The sequence below is a fragment of the Sinocyclocheilus anshuiensis genome, unplaced genomic scaffold, assembly GCF_001515605.1.
Source record: "Sinocyclocheilus anshuiensis isolate Anshui unplaced genomic scaffold, SAMN03320099.WGS_v1.1 scaffold248, whole genome shotgun sequence".
In the NCBI taxonomy this organism is placed as follows: Eukaryota; Metazoa; Chordata; class Actinopteri; order Cypriniformes; family Cyprinidae; genus Sinocyclocheilus; species Sinocyclocheilus anshuiensis.
Window position 1 is genome coordinate 1,435,453 of NW_015555734.1, and position 22,547 is coordinate 1,457,999.

General features: G+C 39.3%; 1 long non-coding RNA gene across 1 annotated transcript; it reads right to left on the reverse strand.

Annotated features, from left to right (window-relative positions):
• Positions 1–11,499: 11,499 nt before the first annotated feature.
• On the reverse strand, positions 11,500–21,848 carry LOC107672993 (uncharacterized). The gene is made up of 3 exons (XR_001632365.1): positions 21,726–21,848; positions 17,519–17,607; positions 11,500–11,591 (listed from the first exon to the last, which is right to left on the reverse strand). It is a non-coding gene; the product is annotated as an uncharacterized LOC107672993 (long non-coding RNA).
• Positions 21,849–22,547: the final 699 nt, after the last annotated feature.

Sequence of the window (22,547 nt, forward strand, 5' to 3'; positions counted from 1 at the left end):
TTATATTACATATATCTACAGTTTATAGGTTTCATAAACAATGGGTAAGCCATTCTTGTAACAGTTTGCTGAGAGATGTGTGTGTGTGAGCCTGTACCTGACGCTGCAAGGAGTGTATGAGGCTCTTAATGTGGGAGATCATGTCTGTCAGCTTTGGTACTGAGCTGTGCTGCTGCTTGCGTGTTATTCTGTTCAGCCACTCAAAATGGTGCTCAAAGGACTTGAGGTCCGCATAGAGCTGAGAAAGAGTAGGCTTGAACTGCAAGCGAGAAAAAGAGAAAGAGCCAGAAACAACATTAGTAAGACAATTCAGAACAAAACACCATGATAATGTCTTGGTAAAGAACTACATTGTACAAACATATAGACAGATAAAAGGCCGTCCTAAGGGTGATGCGAACGTAACCATGCTTGGGACAGCCCTGTACAGATAAATAGGTAAATAATGATAATAAACGGCAGCATGAAGGCTTATTTGTCCTCATACACACCTCCAGACTGGAGAGGTCACTGACTCTGCTGCTGATCGCTGGAAGAGACTTGAACCTGTGGTGATCAATCTCTGTGCCAAACACTGGGTCTTTCTGAAAAGAAATGACAAAAAGACAGAACAGGCATTAATTAAAAAAAATAAAAATGCACATTGCACACATATTCTGAATGAAAATGTCACGGCACTTTCCTCTGGTCACAACTAAGTTCTAGATGCCCAATTCTGAACTCAACAATCAAAACAAAAGAGTAACAGTGTTGTCCCACAAATGAAACGACTGGCTTCCACTAGCAGAACCACCGCAGAATTACAGGGAACAGCAGTCACCCAGAGTTCCCCGAGCTTTAACTTCTGAACCCAGACAATAAAAGTTTGTGACCTGAAGCCACAGGATGTTTTCTAGAGGAAGAATAACAACATATGCAATGACTAAGGAGTTTGAAGTGGAATAGACAACACTGGGCTGCAGGGAAACTCCAGGGTCAGGACTAAAAAAGGTGCCATGACGTATGGGCCGGTCCATGCCTGGGTGCACTGCCTTCACCTGGCACTAGAGGGAGACAGAAACAAACTCAGGTGTTTCTAAGGTATCACAAGGGGGGTGAAGAGTGACCCTAACTTGCTCTCGCCAGTGTTTAGACAATGCGTTACAATATCCGAGGTTCCTAATGTGGCTGCCACGTGAATGGAGCAGAGACTGTTTACGAGTCACCCAAAGGGTTGTTTGTGAAAGCTAATGAGTGCTGATAATGTGACAGGTGTAATGCGCCCTTTGCATCTTTGAAGCCCCGTCAGAAGAGGAAAACAACATCGTAGACCAATCAGAAGTCAACATGATGAAAATAATAGCGTGCTAAAGCCAGCTTTCCGTCGCCACTCTTGCACTGTTTGCAAAGATGTGTTTTTCCTTGATTTGTTGTCGTTTTTGTGCTCCCTCAGCTCTGAATCCATCCATTTCTCTATCTAGGCTCCGTAGTAGCAGCCAACTGATGACACACTTCATCCTATACCTCATCACTCTTCTTCATCATAGTGGCACTATCATCACACACAAGCGTTGAGCGTCTCTCATCCAGAGCGCTCTCTGATCTCTTTATCTCCTCGGTTGAGATTTTCATTTTTGAGTGGACTATTAGCAGCAACTCCAACGATCTGGAATTGTACCCCCAACAAATGATCACGTCTCATACTACGCCATTAAGCAGTACATCTGTTAACATTTTCATTTACAGTGGAACTGCATAGAAAGCAGCACTGTACTTTTCACCTTTCTGTGCCACATGCTTCACTCATGCTGGTAAACAGGACCTCCAAGTAACCATGGGAACACAGATCTGTTTATGTTTCCGAGGTAGGAAAGGGAGGCCTCAGAGAGGTGAGGGGTGCAATGTGGGTTCAAGACCCTGAAAAAGTACAGATCTCCATCACACAGCAACCACAAAAACCCAAGTAAAGCCCACAGCATTTCGCTCTCAGATGGTCTGAGCGCTGGATACAAGCACAAGGCTCATTCTGAGCCATGCAGATCATGTTTACCCCCCATCCCGTAGGTTCAGGCTCATTAGGTTGCAAGTTTAGGAATGTTACATTTGCGAGCTTTGATGCAGTCTGGGATGTCAGCCCTGCTGCTGGGCATGAATCCAGGGATCTGTGTTTTTTTTTAGTCAGATAGAGGCTACAGTAATGAGCCTTATCTGCTCCCACATGTACTCAAAGCTACCGCAGTCTGCTATCTCAGCTCTAATATGAGCTAGCTGAATGAAAAGCCGATCAATGGCGGTGTGTGCGTATGTTTGTGTGCGAGCGAAAGCGCAAGAGATAAGCCAATTCCTGTCAACAAATCTTTGCAAGGAGCATTAATGTAGCCCAGCTGTTCAGAGGTTCAAGATCAAGATCTGATCATCATCAGCATCTCTGAGTACAGTGGGAACTTCCTCTCCTGTCCTGGTGTCACACCAGATCAACTCACCAGTAGATCCTGAGTCAGCTTCAGAAGGTGGCTGGGCTGGTTGGGCAGCGTCAACAAATCTTTGCAAGGAGCATTAATGTAGCCCAGCTGTTCAGAGGTTCAAGATCAAGATCTGATCATCATCAGCATCTCTGAGTACAGTGGGAACTTCCTCTCCTGTCCTGGTGTCACACCAGATCAACTCACCAGTAGATCCTGAGTCAGCTTCAGAAGGTGTCTGGTCTGGTTGGTCAGCTTGTCAAAGTCAGTCTGGATCCTTCGGGGGTGGGAAGGGAAGGCAGATGCTAACAGATGTAGTTGAGCCAACAGCAGCGAGAGGAGCAGCGATGAGGAGGAGTCACCCAGCACTGCGGAGGAGAGCAAATCATTGATGCACCACTACAAACAACACTCCTATGTTCGTCCCAGTAGCCCTCTTACAACGGGACCGTGTTTCCACACGTCCAAATACCATATTGATAGTCTCAGCCAGAGGACACTTCTTTCATCTTGTTTTCACCGCGAGCGCCCCAAGCCATTATCCTGTCAAACTAACTTCACCCATTAACACTTACAACCCGTACAGGTTTCCATAAAAAGTCCCGCATTTATAAATGACAATAAAGGCTTGTCAGTTCAGAGTGTTAATTACAAACGGCGATTTGATGCGTTACAGCAACAAGTGTCAATCGCAATGCTGCAAACAGCAAATTAGTGACGGTGTCGTCACTAACGTATGTAAAAAAATAAAAATAAATAATAATAATAATAACAGAACAGAACGAATACATAAACAATATGACACTTACATTTCATATTTGTCCAGGTCCTTGTTTTAAAAAGTAGATACGTTGCAAATAAATACACCGAAAAAATAAATAAACAAAAGTGTAGAAATTAATAAATAAATGAAGCTCCAGATGTTGTCACGTGCTCCAAAGTTCGCCTCTCTCTCTCAGTATCCGCGCGAACGGCTCGCGACAGTAGTTTAGAGGAAGAGCGTGAGGGGAGGAAGAAAATGAATGAATGATAGAAGTGCAGAATTAGCGAGAACAAGAAAAAAGCACAAAAACTTGACTCTGTCCAGTCCCAATAGTTGTTAATTTTAACAAACGCGAGTGAGGATGGAAAGATACACGGCGAGGGTCAGAGAGGTGTGTGGAGGGAGAGACAGAGAGAGAGAAGGATGCGAGGGTAAGTCTAATTTTTCGCGAAGTGAAATGTTTAGGCTTGTTTAAAACTTCCTTTATAAAGACGGGGGTATGACACATCCTGAGTCACCACTTCATTCATAAAAACACACACACACACACACACACACACACACTCGCCTTCTCAGAGCGCGCTTCCCGCCCCTCGGCACTGTCTGTCTCCTTTTGCGAATTTTTGTGTTTTTGTTGTTTTTATTTTTTTCCCCTTGGCAATATCATTTTCTGTAGGTCTGTCTATCTCTCCTGCGATCTCTCTTCCTCTGCTCCATCCCGCTACGCGATCTATGCCAATCAAATCGTCCATCTCTTTATCTTTTCATCTGCAGATCTCTTCCCCTCTATCACTGCAAAAGTTTAAAAAGCCCATTGTTTCATTTTATATCAGTCAATCTGAGTTTCATAACTCTCTCGTTGTCTTTCTCTCAGCCCCGTTATATTAGGAATAAATAAACACTTTATTTGCATAATGTAATGTAAAGGGAGCAGCTGCATTGCGCATATTTACCATATACACACTTACTCAAAGTTCGCTCCTGAGACAGCAGTCTGTTATTTCCACCCTATTTCCACTCTTTTCGTTCTCTGACGCTCCCCCTTCTTTCTCTCCAGGGTAAAGGAAAGAGTGAGAGAAGGAATAAAAGAGAAAGGTGTTGCATAGTAGGGCCTGTAAGTGTTGCATAGTAACAGTTAGGGAACTTGCAGAGCATTAGCACTAAGCCATCAAGAGTGAAAAGAGAGAGGCAGAATTAGAGAGAGGGAGAGGGGGAAGGTTAATTTAGCATATACAGAAACCAGTGCGCAGCACTGGAAACACAGAGTCACATGCAATAAAGCATAGCACAGTGTTGCAACAGAAGCAGAGAGGAGTTTCCAGACAGAGAGAGAAAGTATGGGTGAGGGGTTAATGCAACCTTAAATACACATGCTGCATTAATAGCTGACCTTTCCAGATTCACGAAAAGTGAAGAAAAACTCGCTCACTTGAAACATGTGCAAGGGGGGACACGTTAAGGTATGGGAATGATTAAATAACAAAAATTAGGAGAACACTGGAGCCGTGGCACAGGGGGTAGTTCATTGAATCCCGACCTGCGTCATGCTCTGATTTTATTCACAGTCTTCCATTTTTTGTCACTTTAGATCGGTCATGGGTCAAATAAATGACCTAATAAGAGTGTACACAATAAGAAAAAAGAAAATCTTCTAAAAAAAAAAACTACTTTAAAACGTTCCAAGCTACATTAAAATTAAAAAAAATGTTTTATATAAAGTTTTATATTCATAAAATGTTTCATCTTCATGTTGATTTCATATAGAAAAATTTTTATAAAATGTTTCATTAAGTTAACATTTAATGACTGATATATATATTTAAAAAAAATCATCAACTATTACATAAATATTATGTTTTTGGGAAGTCGTATGTGACATTTCATGGCCTTGCGTTGTCATAAAAAGGTCAAATTTCCTTTTTATGACTCATTGAACTCAGTGACCCTGACACACAGTCATGAGGGTCTTCAGGGGTTCTCGCTATGATTTCCTTTTTTTTGTGCCACCTCCTTTTTTTTTTTGTACCACATAACTTTGATTTGGCAGACATAAGTGTTTCAAATATTAATAATATTTTAACAGAACTGTTTCACTTCTTTATTCTAAGAAACAGTCATGTAAAATGATTATTTAAATATTTAGGTTTTCTTTTCAAGAATATAATACTTTTTTCTTCATTGTGATATTAGGACAATTGCCTTTATTTTTTTCATTATTAAAATGAATTTTAATTCAGAAATTTAAACATCATAGTAGAGATCTATCACCATTATGTAAATTGCTTTAGATTTTGACCCAACAATAAGGTCCCCCACTGAATGTGCACATACAGTTTTGATGGTTGCAGCACCCTAACTCATGCTTATGCATGCAAAAAGCACTGTTCATACACAACCGTTCATTTTCCCATTCTCTCATACACACACACACACACACACACACACACAAGGGTGTGCGGAGGTAATACGGTTGCAGGGTCACGTTTTGGTTTTGTTGGGTCAGCCATAAAGAAGAAAGGGAGGAGAGAAAAGAGATGGAAGGAAGGGAAATAGATGAGTGTGCAGGAGCGATGGAGGAATGGAGGGAGATATTGACATACTCGCTCTTTTAATTTCCCACATCAAAGGCCTGTTTGAAGACACAGCTGGGAAAAGAATAAAAGAAAGAGTGAAGTTAGTCACTCACCGACTCTCTCTGCCTGCATGCCCTGATGGGGGTCTCTTGGGTGGTTGATGGTGAATCTGTTTAAGTCCCTAATCCAAAGGGTGTGTGTGTCTGGTTATGTGTGTGGGTGTTTTAGCGGGTTACCAATCAGCGGTGATAGCTTTGCTGTATGCGTGTGTATGTGAGTGTGTGGTCCTGGTCCTGACGTTCAGCCCGTCACATCACCGATCACTGAGTGCACCAGACGAAAGACCAGTAGTCTGAGCTGGTCGGTCACAAACCTCACAGACATTACACACAAACTCCTACACGTTCGCACACACTCCTCGATCACGGGGGAAGTGAGACACAGGTGGGGAGCAATAAGTGTCCAGACATCCTGGTACCTCATTACTGTAATATCCCCCATTATGAGACTCACTCACACACACACACACACACACACAATTCTTTATGTCCACATTTACACGCTGCCAGACCTCCCCTCCTCAAATACACATACACAGCAGCACGCAATAATACACACACTGTTTCATTGGCCAACATGCTCACAAACTAAGAAATGGTTTTGTTGGCTTCCTTTGATGTGTCAGCACCCAAGGCAAGAGGGCAGAAGCTTAATTGGAACAATTAAGGCACTAATGAATTTCAACAGGTGGTTAAAATGCTGAGTTTAAGAACTACTGTTGAAAATCTGTTTTTTCCCCCCTCAGGAATGGACAGCAGGCTTAGTGAGACTGATGGTTAATCTTCGTTAAACTAAAAAAAAAAAAGAAACTTAAAAGGCAGAGGAAGTCTATTCTTTTCAGTTTCAGTTTACAAATAATGTTCAGCTAGTATGTGAACATTGCAAATGACTTTTTTTTAAAGGAAGAGTCCACACAAAAATTATTAATTATTGTTTATGGCTTTCTTTTGTTTGAGGAAAACAAAAGGAGAAGTTTAGAAGAATGTCCTGGTTGTACCTTTCCGTACAGTGAAAGTGAATTACATTCTTTTTCATACAACGAATGTGGGTGAAAAGTGCAAAGCTTAAAATAGAGTAAACAAGTCATTTAGATTGCAAATTACCGAGAATATATACAACACTAAAATAATGCAATAAACATTATCTAAATAACAGATAAAGTAACAACCACAGTGTAAATTACTGATAACCAAAATAAGAAAAAAATAAAATCATTTAAATAAAGTAATATTATGTGATGTGTCATGCATATGTGTGTGTTTACATACATGTTCCTGTAGCTTAAACAGTACTGATCAAATTAACTGATAAAATGTATATCTGCAATGTAAGTCAATTTGTATAAAAGCATATTTCAAATTCATATATGTATGTAACATATTCATTTTTTTTTAATTCAGATCAATATTTCATGTCTACATTTGTACTTATTTGTTAACACTTTGATAGCATTTTGCGCTGCATTCATAATCATAATCACACTTTAATTTCCCAAGCCAAAACCTCACAGCAGTTCACCATCGTTTGGTTTTAGTTTACTTTTTTTTTGTTTTTTTTTACTGCATGTGCAATTACAACCATTATTTGTGGAACCATTTAGTTTCTCGAATGGAAAACTCCTTCAGAAATGCTGAAGTTTTAGTTTAACAATGTGTGTGTGTTGTTGGATGAATAATTATTAGTTTATTAGTCAGTGTTATGGAACATGTTTTTACTGGTCTAAATGGGTAATAACACGATTTGATAAAAATGAGGATGTTTAAATTACTCAGCAGTAAAATAAATCAAACTTTGTTTAATATTACTGTTCTCCAGTGTTTCAAAACACAGCCTTTTAGGCCATATAATTATGATTATGTTACGTGCAGTAATGCATATCACAACCTTAGTCATGAACACACACACACGCACACACACACACACACACACAGAAACACACACACCCCAATATCAACAGCTGGCAGAGCAGCGTACAACACTAAATACCTGCAAAAGCATGATCTGGTATAAATGAATAACTTCTTTACCATCTCACTAAACCCTCAAGGGAATTTCACAATGATAGAGGTGTTGAGAAAGAAAGAGTGAAAAAGAGTGAGAGTGACTGCTAGAAGATGAATGTGTGCATGTGTGTGGGAGGATGTATAAATACAGGGAAAAAAAGAAAGATAATTCTTATGACAGAATGTTGTTCATGTCCTTTGACCCTAACTGACTGCTCCCATTCTTTGTACTGCAGAGAAAAAAGAGGTGTGTCCTAACCAACTACGATCTGTCAAGCCCCCTTCATCTTTCCCAACCCATGTGCCCCTCTACAGACGTCAGAGAGCAACTGAGTGTGTTAATGGCTCTATGGGAAAAGCAAAAGGGGGGAGAGAGAGAAAGAATGACACACTGCAGGAAGATAATCATTGGGCAATAAAGTGACGTCTCAGAATCTGTCTCACAATGCTGCAGACACAAGCCTGTAAGAACACATGTGCACAGGAAACCACACATAAACTGCTGGATTACACCTCTATTTGGTCAATAAATGTGGTGTATACAAACCAATAAGTACACTAGAGCTGTGTAAAAATATAGATTTTCTGATTAATCTTCATTTAATCTCAATTCTTAAAATCCAAAAATCAATCTTTTCTGTGCTAGTGTTTCCTGTACTACTTTTTAATTGCTGCACACCTTGCTGCTAAATCTACAGACCCACTGCAAAAGAAGTCATATTTTAACAGTCTGAATTAAATGAGGTAAAAAAGGGTGTACATTTTTTCTGTTGAATTGTTCTTGCAGGCTGCATGCAATCGCACATACTGTAGCATGATCAGTGCAGTCCAATTCACATTTGAATGACTCTTATAAACTAGTGGATCAACAACATACAGTGTTACCCATGTAATCAAGTCAAGTCACCTTTATTTGTATAGCACTTTATACAATACTGATTGTGTCAAAGCAGCTTCATAGTGTCAAACAGGAAAATAGTTTGTCAACAATGCAAGAAGAAAATAATAGAGTAATTTTTCCAGCTAAAGTCAGTAATATGATTCACAATCAAATAACTCCTATGAATTGGTTCTTGTTAGTGAATCAATCAATAAATAAATAAAAACAGCATCACCGGGGTACTACAATTCACTATCAAATAAGTCCAATGAATTGGTTCTTGTTAGTGAATCAAAAAACATACAGCGTGGCCAGTGTAGTCTGATTCACGATCAAATGACTCTTATGAACTGGTTCATGTTGGTGACCAAAAAAATACAGTTTCACCAGTGTAATAGGATTCACGTTCAAATCATGGCCTAATGATTAGAGATTCTGACTTGTAACCCGAAGGTCACAGGTTTGAGTCTCGGTATCGGCAGGGTTAGTGGGGGGAGTGAATGAACCCCAACTGCTTCCCAGGCGCTGCAAAAATGGCTGCCAACTCCGAGTGTGTGTGTTCACGGTGTGTGTGTGTTCACAACTCACTGCTGTGTGTGCACTTGGATGGTTTAAATGCAGAGCACAAATTCTGAGTATTGGACACCATACTTGGCTACACATCACGTCACAATCAACTGACTCCTATGAACTGATTCTTGTTAGCAAATCAAACAATGTCACCAGTGTATTACGCTTCACGACCAAGGGAAACATAAAAAGTGACCAGTCTGATTCAATCAAATTACTCTTTTGAGTGGGTCATTTGAATGATTCAACACTTCCGTTTTTGGTTGAGTTGATAATTATATCTGTTAAATAAATAACAATTAATTGCATAGTTCAATTGTTATCTTTTTTTTCAATTGTTGTTTAACAGATATAATATGTTAATTTTTAAAAAGTTATATTCTCGCAATGTTAGAAAGTTTTCTTTATCATTTACAGCAATACTTGAGAGAGAGATTGTTTTGGGCATTGTAACAAAAATATACCCAAATGAATAAAAATCAAATCAAGAAAACTCGTATCGATACCCAGCCATATAATTCACCACACTTTGTCACAAAACACACACACACACACACACACAAATGACAGTTCATGTAACTGAGCCAAATGTCTTACACGCGCGCGCACACACACACAAAGTTGGATTACAACTAAATAACTTAGGCTAGTATTTATCTCTTAAAATCTGATGTACTGGAGTGTCCAGATGATATTTTATTTCCTTAACACATTTACAAACACTGGCTCAATCTGGTTACGAAAATTCTCCTAAATGGTAATAAGTAGTTGTAAATCACTCGTGGCAGTAGCTGTCTTCCGGTTCTTAGAGCTTGGCAGGAATGTTCAGATATTACCCTGATGCACACAAATACACACACTGATGCAAACTGCTTGCTGGAACACATTAAGATGGTATAAGAGAGAATGAGTGTGCTTTGTGGTCAGGTCAGTAGGTGAAATTAAATACTTGAAATAATGAAATACTAATTAGGAAAAGAGGAAACAAAAGCAATATTTCTATTCATTTCCATTAATTTACTGTAACACATACTAATTTTGTAACATGTACTAGAATAATGCCATATTTTAATGAGCAATAGGTCAAAGACAGACCAAGAGAGAGGAAGAATGTAGTAGAACAGAATGAAGATGGAGGATAACCCACGCCAAAAGGAACGTTTTAGAGGGTGGGCAAGTCCTTCCATACTCTCTGGGCCCTCTCACCCCCCTTTCCTTGCGTCTCATCTGTTCATCTCATGAGCATGTTGACATTTTGCAGACTTCAGTTCAGTCTGTTAAAGCGCACGTATACAAACACAGGAATGCTGACCATCACGCTCTTAGTTGGCTTTAACATTCTTTCCTCACCTGTCATTGTATGTGTCTTGTCTGTATCTCAAACCATCACTTCCCAGTCTGTCTCAAAAAAAACATTTTTTTTTGCTCGGAAAAAAAAAAGTAAGAATTTACATAAGCAAAATTTTGCACAGAGTAAGACTCATTTTCAGACAGTATATCTTGAAGGGTTTTTTTGTGTGTATTTATGTATGTATTTATGAATGAATGAAGCATGAATGTAATAGAATTTGTCAAGGTTTAGTCTTAAAAAAAGAAGAAGAAGAAAATCCTAGTAAGAAAATTGGATGATGAGGGTAACTTTTACTTATTTTGTCTTCTGGGAAACATGTAAGTATTTTATGTAGCTTCTGACGGGCAGCACTAAATGAAAAAATACGATATTTACAAAATAAGAAAAATGTACACATCATCATCCTGTTCAAAAGTTTACACCCCCAGCTCTTAATGCATTGCATTGCCTTTCCTGAGCATCAGTAAATATTTTACGTTTTGTAATAGTTGTGTGTGTGTCCCTCAATTGTCCTCAGTGTGAAACATGGATCTCAAAATCAAAGTCACCTTTGGAAAGGAGTCAAAAATGCAGAAGATGCTGGAAAACCAAAGAATAAAGGACCTGTAGGATTTTTTTCTGAAGAACAGAGGGCAGTTGAAATGCTTCAGACAAACAAGGGACTCATGAACAATTATCACAAAACATAAAAACAATCTTCGATCATCATTAGTATTCAAAGATATATTCTTTAAAAACAAGTCTTTTTTTTTACAAAACATTTTAAAACATCTTTATTTAAAGAGATGTGTTGCTGCAGAACAAGCCAAAAATATATATATTTTTATTGTGGTATGCCTGTTTGACTTCCATCTCTTTTTCCATCTCTCTGTCTTTCACCGCCTCTCCATCTCTCTTTATCTCGACGGAAGTGTAGGTGTTGCAGGAGAGGGCTAAACATAAACCGGGGGCTGCAAAACAATAACAAAAACAAGCGGATGGAACCAGGAGTGAAATATGTAAACAGGTATGGTCACTAGTATGGTATGTCTCTCTCTCTCTCGCTCTCTGAGAAACTTCAGAAACGGCAGCTGAAAAAGAACTAAAGACTGATGGGACAAAAGAAAAAAACAAGACAACAAACTTGAGTGGAGCTATTTTTAGCACATTCTTTTTAGCTAAAAAAAGACACCCAGGAGACATTGGGCATTCTCAATGTCTTTGTCAGGCTCGTCTGATAGCTCACAAGAAAGAAGCGTCATAAGCGGCCAAAGGCCAAACTCATCCCCTTTACTGGAGACCTTCTGTTGCACATGCACTGCACCCTCCCCTTACTGGACCCCCTTTTGCTCCCCTCCTGCGTCACAGAGGGCTAACTGGAGGACTGTGTGTTTTCTAAGGGAGGAATCTCACTGTTCAAAAACAGGAAAGGAAAAGTAAAGATAAAGCAGGATGAGATACGATGGACGGCTGATGTCGGCTGACAGAGAGACAGTGGGAAGGCGAGAAAGAGGGTCAGAACGTATCTACAAGAGGAGACAAAAGATCCTGGAATGCTCCAACGTCATCGGATTGTCCCACTGACTGGGTTTTCATTGTGACCCCAGTGATATGAAAGAGGGAAACCTTTGGAGGGCATTCTCATGCTCTCGGTCGTGTGACTAATGCCAACCAACATCCGTACCGCTTACAAAAATGTGCCATTTAGTCCCACGCTGAATCGGCTCAAAAAACAAAGACCACTAATCTCTACTTTCCAACAACTTGGGCATTTCCATTGTGTGTTAAGCAATGATCCTCCTTATGTCTTCCCATCTAAGAGAGTTCCATAAGACTTGCTATGTGAAGTATAGCCTATAATCACTTAATATAATCCGAACTACAGCAAATAATCAAAAAACATACTTCCTTTGTATCAAATATCATCTCAGTTTTTCGTGAGCAGTTGTACCAGTATTTTAGGGAGGGACCGTTATCATTGTGCCCCTCAGAAGGCCATTGAGCTACTACACCCTGTTTGACAGCAACCTCTTATGCCAGTCTTTTCATAGGCACCGTAGTCTTTAGTAGACCGGGCTGTCAGCAACTCATTGTTTGGTAACTCGTGTTTTGTCTTGCGAGCTGTAATCATGTGGGGTCTGATGCCACCCTCATGGTGGTTCTGGCTCTTTGCCTGTGCTGCCACAGATTTGCCAGTGGTTCTCTTTGCTGAACATGGATGTGTGTTTCTCCACTAGCTCAATGTTTTCATATTCAGTTCTTTTCTCACTCATCACTTACCTCTGGAGCTGCTGGTAGATCCAGCACAGACAACATCAAAGGACCGCTTTCTCACTTGTCAATCAATCATACACTTAGCTAAAACTCATTTTACTGCTTAAGATGAGGCTTTGAAATAAAACAACTATCCAGTCAATTTTTTTTTATTCAGATGCCCAGTTTCAGTCAATAACAGCAGAGACTGTGGAAAAGGACCTAAAAACAATGCCACAAGAATGCAAGCTGTGAATACAGTGCTAACAAATTTATTAGACTATTTATTGACCCTATTGGGTATCTAAATAAAAAAAGAATAATAATAAAGTGCTTTTCTAGTTTTTTCTGCCTTTTTTGTAAAACAGTCAATTTTAAAATTCATGTAAATTTACAAATACTATTGTGACTAAAGAGTTTACACATATTTGGTGGATTACAGAAACATTAAAAAAAAGATTTTGGTAATCACCAATACTGTTAGTTTAGGGCAGCTGTGGCACAGACCTTACTTGGGTGGTAGTGGTCTAATAAATTTAAGCACTGTGTGTGTGTGTGTGTGTATACACACACGCATGACTTCACACACCATCTTGCATATGGATAAAAGCCTCTGCTAAATGAATAAATGTAGATCACAGGAAGCAAGAACTCCTGAGGTTCAGTTAATATAACTCAACTAAAATAACACAAATATTCGTCTAATGTTTGTCCTGAGATGCATTAAAGAAAGAAAAAAGAAAGTCATCATTTATTCACCCTCATGTTATTCCAAACCAACAATGCTTTCTTTTTTCTGTGGAACACAAATAAATTATTTTGAAAAATATATTTTTTGTCCATACAAGGAGAGTCAGTGGGATCCAATTTTGTTTTGGGACCCACAGGCTTACATTTTATGGACTTTCTTCAAAATATCTTGTTTTGGGCTCCGCAGAAACAAAAAACGTGACAATTATTTAGTGACAAATTTAAATGTAGCCTTTTATTCATAATTGATCAATGCACATACATAGAGCTCATGAAATATGGTAAACGGAGGATGAAATGTGTGCTTTCTTGATGAGCAAGACCCCATGAGGTTTGTTCTCGGGCGTCACGCAAGCATGGTTGAGCATATTTGATATGCTCTGTGTGCTGACTAATGTTTATAATGTAAATAAATGTGAATTCACTGAAGTGAATAAAAGTCTAAATTAAATCTGTCTTTTACTATGTGTTCATTAATTTTTTGAAGCATCAAAGTTTTGGCATAATGGACTTTCAATGGAGGGAAAGAAATCTCTCAGGCTTTATTAAACATATCTTTCATTTGTTTTCCAAATGAAACTTTCATGGTGTTCGGAATGACATGAGAGTCATAAATATAAGACAGAATTTAATAGTTTGGGTGAACTATCTATTTAAAAGTGCCCTCTGGACAGAATAAGTGAATACACACATAGCTATTTCAGCAGGCCATGAAAAACAACCTTATTACTTAAAGGTCAGTCTCATGTAACAGGAAGTCAGAGTTTACGGTACGAACGGTCAGTTTCACATTCCGAAGGTGAAGCAATCCCACTCCATCTTACTCATTCACTTTCCCTCTCTGTGTTTGTCAGTGAAATGTATTTTATGTCATAATGACCGTTCTATATTTACACATCTGTTTACATGGCCAGTTAGCCTCTCACGGTCAAGAAGATCAATGAAGCACAACGTCCTCATCCTAAAAAGTCCTTTAATACCACCCACTCAGCGCCTCTCTATCTCTTGCTCGAGATGCTCCATTAAACATCTTCATACACTCACACACTCCATTACATTTCATCGTCTTATCCTTGTAGGTATGAAAGGAATGTGAGGAATGGCAGAGTCATTGATAGAGGGAATTTCCCTGAAGGACAGCTGACAAGTAAAAAAGTATGAAGACACACAGACAGTGGGGAAAAGGGGGTGGATGAAGGAATGGAGGATTAGAGGAAGGGCAGAGGTGAGGAAGACAGCAAAGAAGAGTCAAATCTTTGATGAAGAAAACAAGACACTCACCGGTACAGTAGGGCAGCATTACTCAAACATTTGTAACTGGATCAGTCTCACCAACTTCACCATGACTCAACCTGAATTAATCAGTGACAGCTCCTCTAACGCTCCGTTTGTCTGTCACCAAGCTAGCAATGATGTCAGATCAGAGTCTTTACCTGTAACAAACAATCCACTGGACTTTCACTGCAAATCACATTGAGCCTACAGGTCACTCCTGCACAGGCCGCCCACCTTGACCTCAAGTTCACCCCAGAATTACATTGAGAGGCAGGTCAATGACAAATAAGAATCTAGTATAAAACATGTCTTAGAAATGTCTTACTTTTGTTGGTTAAAAAAAAAAAGAAAAGAAAAGAAAATTTTGTACTAAAAACGTTTGTGCTGAGTTTAAACTGAATGAACTAAAAAATGTGGTGTCATGTGGTGTAACCATCAAATAAAAAGTAATAAGTTAACATATATTCCTTACACCTTGAAAACATGTTTTTATGAAATACTTAGCAATGTAAAATTTTTGTAGAAATACCATACATTAATAAATTAATTCAGAAATATTATGTTTTCAAGGAACAGCACCACATGACTACATTTTACATCCTGAACTATCCTTGTCATGTCAGAAAACGGTCAAATTATCTGATATTTTGAAATAGCTATTGATGTATTTTGGTTGATTTTACAGACAAACATTTTTTAATTAACACTATTTTAACAAACCTGAAATAGTAATAAAAGATTATGCCAAACTACTTACATTTTTCTTTTCAAGAATTTAATGCTTTTAATGAGTGAAACATTATGACATCAAGATTTTTATGACTTAATGCCCCTAAAAATATAGAAACATTGTTTGTATGATTTAATGTATTTTTGAATAAATTAATAGATCTGAACCAAAAAAAAAGAGAGTGTTTTGATAAACTTACACAATATGGGCAAGAATGAAAGCAAAAAAAAAAGAAAAGAAGAGGGATTGGATTACAGGACCGCCGGGGTTGATTTCCCCGTTTCCTGGCGTTACATCATCATTTGAACTGCGCCCGGCCTTAAGCAAGCACATGCCATATGCCTCCCACCCAGAACACACACAGCCTTGACAAAAGAGACATGAGTCTCTCTATATTTGGGCCGAATGTGTATAGATCAGTTCTGAGAGGAGTTTGGGAAAAGACAGAGACTGATTCGGAACAGCAGCTATAGCTAAAGCTGCCGTATGACTGCGGTCATCTGGATAAATGCAAGAAGTAGTGAGTAAGAGAGAAAAAGAGACATAAATGGCCATACCCTCTTTAGATAATGTAATATTTTTGAACAGAATGGGAGGAAGAAACAACTATGTCATCTCCTGTTAAGACTTTAAGGATGAAAGCACGAATGAAGGATCCCTACTGTTTTCTTTACCCTAGCAGCCACTGATGTGGAGAGAAAGCTGTCATTTGGCTCAGTGTCAAGCTCCGCCCACTGAATCATCTACAAATGGCACGCTGTAATTTACTTGAATGAGAATGCATCACTGGAGTTTAACAGGTGATGTCAGAGGGCTTTCCAAGATCACACACAGAAATGCTGACACACACACCCTACTGCATGCTGCCATTCACAAAGAGTCCTATTGAAGAGATTTTTCATAGATTATAAAACAATGCTATAAAACACACAGGTACACAAGTTTCACTTACTAATTACAGTGTATACAGCACACCTGCTTTACTGTTTACAGGACCATTATGATTTCAAGTAGACAATGGAAGAAAAGCAGTGTGAAATGTTATGAAAGTAATAAAGACAGATTGTTTCCTCCACCATCGTGAGTACTACCAACATACTTTGCCTCATACATACTCAATACATTAAAATGTATTCAAATGTAATTTTACTAATCAATAATTTAACTTGTTTGTCAGTACAAATACCTAAACATCCTTAAAAACAAAATACATTTACTTTGAAAGCAAAACTGCTTCAGATATTAGGACTAAATTCTTGAATCAAGTAGAATTTTTCTCTGTATATCAGCAGAAACATAAATTTTCATTAATAGAAATCCTTATAATCGTGTTTAATGCGTTTACTGACGTTTTTGATCAATTTAATGCATCCTAAAATCTTACTGACCCCAAACTTTTGAAGGTAGCAGATATATTCTCTAATAAACAAGTCTTAATATCTCAGGGTTTGAAATGCCGGTGCCAATGCCTGTCATCAAAATGATTGCTTATATAACCTCCCAGAAATGTCTAATATGATGTTGCTCACAGGCATATGCACCTAATTAGTAATAAACTTAATAGTAATTCATTTAATAGTGGCTTTACCAGTGGCTACAACATCATTTTGTGTTGCACCACTTTCCCATGGGATGAAAACACTGTTCAATTAGCAAATTGTTTTAGCTCCATTTCTATTTTCTACAAAAATTGAGTTTGCGACTTGGACGCACGCAAACAGCATCTGCCATCATCATGCTTGCTTTGGATTGGTCATGCCACTAAAGCTCACTGAAATGAATTGAAAACAGAGAGAGTAAGAGAGAAGCAGAAAATGAGAGTGGCCCAGTGCCTGTTCTCAGACAGTGAGTGATGCCATTAGCTTCAAACACAGTGAAGAGGTTAAGTACCTATTATGGGATTGTGGAGGCGTAATAAGGGTTGATGGAGTAGACGCAGGCTTGCCACTACAACCAGGGCCCAGAGATCCCCACACTCTCTAAAAAGAGAGAGTAAGAAAGCGAGAGAAAGAAAGAGTGAGAGCTCCCCTTCTGTCCCTTTTCTCCCCTCTCTGACACTAATATGGAAAAAAACATGTTTTGAGTGAATACAAATGCAAATATTATTCTTCCTGACTATTACCACTGCAAGCACCTCTGCGCGGGCAGCCAAAGCACTGGACAAAAAGGCCAAAGACTTTCTCAGCGCCTTCAAAGAGAGCCTACATCAAATAAACACCGCCATCAGATTACAGCCCCTAACATGGCTCAGTGTTAGGCCGAGGCCTTCCACACAACTGCCTGGTAAGTGTGGGGTCCACTCAGTCAATACGATGACGCAGAACGGAACAAAAGCACGACAGAAAAAGCAGATCTGTCGGAACACAGCCCCAACCCGCAGCACAGCTGACCCCTCCGCCGCTGCCCAGACCCAGAGCGGAGGAGAGACGAGGGGATGAGAGGAGCACGGAGGACAGATGAGCTGGGATGGCCAAAGGGGTTGAGCAGGGAGTCGGGGTGTGGTGTGCGTTTTGGACGGGACCCCTAAACCCGAGACCAGAGCGGAGACTTCCAGGGAAGGCAAACCTGAAAGAGAGCAAATATAAAACAGAGGGAGGGGCAAGGAAAGGTGGGGAGAGAAATGCAGAGCAAAGGTTAGGGTGGATTGAGAGAAGCTAGATGAGAGGTAAAGGGACATCTGAGCGGGTGATGTTTAGACATCCAACGAGAGCGTCACCGGTGGATAACCTCTTGGTATGGCATCACAAGGCTCTTCTAATACGGTGGGCAGCGATGACGTAATCCGCCTGGCAGCAGGAGAAAGTGAATCGGTCCCAGAAGAGAGCTTGGGTGTTTCACTCATCCCGTGTCTAACCCCAAACCTACACACAGTCTCTCTTTCCCATGCGTGCACACACACTGACTATGAACACACACACAGTCCATTTCATATTTCTCTATTACACATCAAGGATTCGCTTCTGTAAGAATGTAAATGAATACTGACACGTGTTCACGCCCTCTTCACTCACAGATAGAAATACACATACAAATATGTAAGGATAGATTTTCTCTCTCTCTCTCTCACACACACACAAACACACACTGACTTTGTCAGAGTAGAGTAGGAAACTCAGGGCAGCTCAACCTCATTGACCGCACTGGCTGCAGACACATCTACTGCGCACACACGTCTCCATTTATACTATTCGCCATCTTTAGCTGTTAACATAATGAAGAGAATTTGTAATTAAAGTCAAATTTTGTAAATAGATGTCTGGAACTAAGTGTGCAGCACATTTTTAACTAAAACTAATAAATAATAATGTTAGATATAAACTCTTAAATTCTTGAAAAATGCATCAGACTGGATATTAAAGGGGTCATATGATGCGATTTCAATTTTTCCTCTCTCTTTGGAGTGTTACAAGCTCTTGGTGCATAACGAAGATCTGTAAAGTTGCAAACACTAAAGTCTCAAAACCAAAGAGATATTCTTTATAAAAGTTAAGTCAACCACGCCTACCTAAAACGCCTCATTCTAAAACACAAATGCAGACAGAGTTTTATGTTTACGTGGCGCGTTGCAATGCAACGCAACGTGTAAAAAGACAGTACAAGTCATTATAATCAGTAATTATGTCCCCACTGGATGCAACAAATGCCTCGTTTATAATGGGTTTTAATGTTTTTGTCTTGTTGCTCCGGCCGGACAGGGCATCATCACAGTATGGTGAGGGGCGTAACATTTCCGTCTCACGCTTGAGGAATTCAGCCAATCACAACGCACTGGATAGCTGGCCAATCACAGCACACCTCGCTTTTTCAGACCGATGAGCTTTGTAAAAATCGACACGTTTCAAAAAGGCGGGGCATAGAGGAGAAACAATAATGTACAGTATGTGGAAAATAATGTGTTTTTTTAACTTTAAACCGCATAAACACATTTCATTACACCAAATACACAAAATAATGTTCTTTTTAGCAGCATCATATGACCCCTTTAAAGATTTTAAAAACTGAAATGGTTATTAGGTTTTTTAAATCTGCTCTGACAACTTACTTTCAAAAGTTATTCGGGAATCAAACTGAGATGACAAAACTTTAAAACAAGGTGCATCAATATATCAAGCCATGCCACAAAATTAATAAAACTTTCATAAATAAAATATTTTTACATATTGGTATTTACTTGTTGTATGTAGGCAAAACTGTCATCTACAACTATCAGGACACAAGGGTTCTTCTGCGCCATTCAGAACTGGAATTAAAAATGCCTTTAAAACTCCACTTCAATTACTGAATTTGAATTTAAATTGAAATAGAAACAGGATGTAGAATTCCAATTAGATAGATAGATAGATAGATAGATAGATAGATAGATGAATTTCTGTGATTGATTTCTGAATGAGAATTTTAAACCTCATGGTATTTTTGTTTCAGTTCTGTTTTGTATATTCTGTTTAGAGTATATCAATCTTATGTTTTGTTATCCTTGAACAAGAGATAAGATATTACACTCAGAAGTTAAGGAGAAGCTGATGGCCTGAAGGTTCATGTGATTTGGGTCACAGCCTGGAAAGCCCCATGTTGCTTCAGAATGGGGACTCATTGAGAAAGCAGATTAAGACTGTCGGAGTGTACACACATGCTTGTGTCTGAAAATGTGAACAAGCATGTAAACAATCATACATCTCTGCCGTTCACACTCAGAGACACAGTTAGTCCACAAGAGTGAACACACACATCCCGACACATACAGAGACCCTCCCTTTCTCTCTTTCCTGACTCAGCGGTTTTGTAGGAAACCTGTGTTGCTTTGAAGAGGCAAGAATCTATCATTACTTGAGAGATGTAGAAAAAGAAAGCAAGCTGCAAGAATAAGTGCTCCATTGTCTACCCAGTCACCCCTCCTTCCCCCTTTGCCTTCGAAAAAATAATTGTGTTGTCCTAATTACAGAGAGGAACTTCAACAGGTGCGGGGATCTGCACCTGGAGGAATGGGTGTATGTCTGTGTGCGCGTGCGTGTGTGTGTGTGCTTTGAGTCCATGAGCAATGCAGACACTTTTTTAAGGACAGAGCAGACAGTGACACAGAAAGAGGATGGGGAGGCTGACTGTTCACATCAACACTGGCATCACTGACCCATAGCTGTATGACCAGTATGCCTGAAAAACATCTTTACTGCTTTAATCCAAATAATAATCATCAATTATTCCATGATGAATGGATAGTTCACAACAGCCCCTGGACAGTCTCGCTCATAAACCACACAGATTTGCACATCAGAAGTCGTATAGTAGCTAACTTAATTGATTAAATTTCCACCACAGGGAGGCTGAATCATGACTCACACAAATCTGCCACCGATTTGAGACGATGACATGGCGCGGATGATGGGGGTTTAGGACAAACGAGGGCTTCTGGTGCCGCTGGCTGGACGAATTAAAGATCGGAGTGATGTAAACGGATCTCACGGGATCCCCTTCTTACCGTAAAAACGGCATAATGAAACAATTGACAGGAAGGGAAGGAGATCTGGCACGTTGTCATGATACAACGCGGAAAAGACAACACGCTTTTACAATAAGTGTGGATTAAAGGCTTGTTATGACGTCAGTGATCTTCTTGGGAATTTATTTTTAATATCCTCAAAAACATGTCAATCTAAACAAATGAAGCAAGGATGGGCTTGACGCCACTTCCATTCCACGCTTCGTTTAGGTCAAGAACAGTAAGTGTTTATTTTCGAACGTCACTGCGAGGGAGAAGGTTGTTTTATCAGGAATAAGAAACTCGACAGTAGCCTGTGAAATGTGCTCCCTCCGTCACAACATAGTTCTATCGACAGTAAATATACACTTCAAGTTCAAACAACACTTAACCCTGGGTTAGGCAACGTTTCACACTTGTAAAGGGGTTTAGCACCACTTTCAACCCTGGGTTATGACATTAATTAGCAGCCCTTTAGCGGAGTAGAACAATGCAGTTTTTCTATATAAACGTAACGTTACGCCTTACTGACGTGTTTGACCGTTGCGCGTCTTTTGCAGCGCCCTTGCGCTTGATGCGACGTTCCCAACTGTTAAAAGAAGTTCAAACCGCGTCAGTGCTTACCTCATTAAATATTCATATGATTTGTTCAATCAAAGAAACTTTCTCGCACTGTGTTTAGTCTCCATGTTTCAGGAAACTGTTACATCCGTTAACTGGGGTGAAGAGAACGTATTGTGTGTTTGCTTTTTTAATTGTTTGAAACTTAACTCAAAACTCAACCAGAACAAATTGACCTTTTCAGAGGCGATCAGACAGGTGAAGCATCCGTCATGAGTTGTATTCGTCCAATCACTGTTGTCGACCTCATTAATATGTAAATGAGAACATTAATCCTGGGTGTAAATGTATAATTTTTCTACCCTGGATTAATTAGGCAACTAGCTCATGGTAAACATGAACTGTATGAACAGTATGACACACTGGATTACCCTTAATTAGCCTATGTTTACCCAGGGTTTACCCAGGCGTCCAGCTAGTAGGCCTATCTAAATGCTATATTACCTTTACAAATATTTACCATTGTAACCATAGGTTACGCTAAACACCATAGAGTTATTACTGCAATAAAATAGTGTTAACTTTGGTATATAGTTGAACCGTCATCAAATAATTAATTTTAAAAGAATATAAATAAATCCCATATGTATTTATTATGGTTTTCAGTAGTAACAATAACTATAGTAACTGTGGTATTTAGGCGTAAACTAGTCATATGGTTGCGCCGGTAAATGTTCATAAGGGCACCTGCAAGTGTCAGTATTTCCACTATGAACAGTTGATATGTAAACTAGTTTGCGCCGGTAAATGTTCATAAGGGCACCTGCAAGTGTCAGTATTTCCACTATGAACAGTGAACAGTTAAGTATTTATATTTATATTTAA